This window comes from Palaemon carinicauda, chromosome 1 (assembly GCF_036898095.1).
Source record: "Palaemon carinicauda isolate YSFRI2023 chromosome 1, ASM3689809v2, whole genome shotgun sequence".
Lineage (NCBI taxonomy): Eukaryota > Metazoa > Arthropoda > Malacostraca > Decapoda > Palaemonidae > Palaemon > Palaemon carinicauda.
This window is the reverse complement of record NC_090725.1, coordinates 190,126,783-190,128,651: the sequence shown is the minus strand read 5'-3', so window position 1 is coordinate 190,128,651 and position 1,869 is coordinate 190,126,783.

Sequence of the window (1,869 nt, the reverse complement as noted above, 5' to 3'; positions counted from 1 at the left end):
TTTCAATCTCTACCCGGCCAGAAGCTGTTACCATAAAATGAATTCCAAATGGTTATATATTCCTAAGATAGAATTCGGTATTAAAAGCCATTCGTGGGTGATATTTACAATGATTGAAATCATGAGTGTTAGTGATATATATTCATCATAAAATAGCTACGTGTTGCAAACTCACAATTCAGCTATCATGGTGGAGATGGGTCTATTTCAAGTTTATGAACAGATTCCTGAATTTGACATGAATATGTATGGGGATTTGTCATAAACTTATTAAATCTGTCTTGATGGCTCAGTTGGTAGAGTCCTCGCAGGAAGGGTTTCCGGCCGAATAGGTAGGGGTTCGAATCTCTACCCAGCCAGAAGCTGTTACTATAGAATGAATTCTAAGTGGATATATATTCCCAAGATAGAATTCGGTATTAAATGCTATTCGTGGGTGATATTTACATTGATTGAAATCACGAGTGTTAGTGACATATATTCATATATATATATATATATATATATATATATATATATATATATATATATATATATATATATATATATATATATATATATGTATATATATATATATATATATATATATATATATATATATACCCTTTCTTGTGTGTTAATGTACTGAGTAAAAGACAAACCCTAGTTCAATGATGATTGTAGACCTGCCTGTTTTTTAGGAACAAGACGCCTATCATTTATGGAAGAGTAACAGATCAGATTTGACTTGGAATAACTATACTCAGCTAAGAGCTTTTGCTCAGAGAGTTTTTGATTCAACTGAAAAGGAATACAATTACACCATAAAAGAAACTCTTCCTGGTACAATTCCAGAACATAGCAGCTGGTGGGCTACCCTTAAATCTGCACTCCTTGGTAGATAGGTGAAATTAAAGCTCTCCTGATGGACCTTGATTCATTTGTAGGCGTAAACCCAAATTATATTTTCCCTTTGTTTCTTTATAAAAAGCTGCAGGTTTCTTAGCTCAAAACCTATCTTTTATTTTGCTCAAGTTAGCAAGAAGAGGAGTATTTAGCAATTGTTGGAAAATTGGTAGTGTTACTCTATTATGCAAATGTGTTTTTTGATAGCTTAATTCGAGCTGATTATCGCTTAATTTCCGTAATTTCAATATTACCTAAAGTTTTTGGACGTCTTTGGCAAAACATCCAAATAGGTTTACAGAAGGTAATCATCTGTTTCCTAGTTTGCAATATGGCTTTCGTAAAGGCCTTTGAATATGTGATGTCCTTTTTACAGCCTCCAATGCTGTAAAGAAATCTCTTGATTGTGGTCAAGAAGTCTGTATGATTAGCCTTGATTTTAGAGCTACCTTTGACCGTGTTAATCATGAGGCCTTTATTTTCAAACTCAATCAGTTGGGAGTGGGTAAGATTTTTTTTAGAATCATTACTGAATTTCCCAGTAATAGGTCGCAGAGAGTTATTGTTGATAGGCACCATAATGATTATAGGGATATGATATCTGGTTTCTCAGGGTAGTATTCTTGGCTGATTATTTTTCATACTATATACACATGACATGGGGTTTAGCCTATAAATCAAGCTCGTTGCATATGCAGTTGATGCTATTCTTTTTGCATTAATTTCATCTCCTAAATGTAAATTGAGATCTAGCTAAAATTAGTACATGGTGCAAATTATGGGGCATAAAGTAGAATCTAAACAAAACTTAATCCGGATCTCAGCATTGATAATGTTTCCTTAACTCTTGGTGATTCTTTTAAAATTTTAAGTGTGATTCTCGACAACAAATTTAATTTTGAGAAACATATTAGGGAGGTGTCGTCTTCAATTGCACAAAAAAAGGCTTATTGAGAAAGTCTTTTGAGATTTCCAATAATCTGT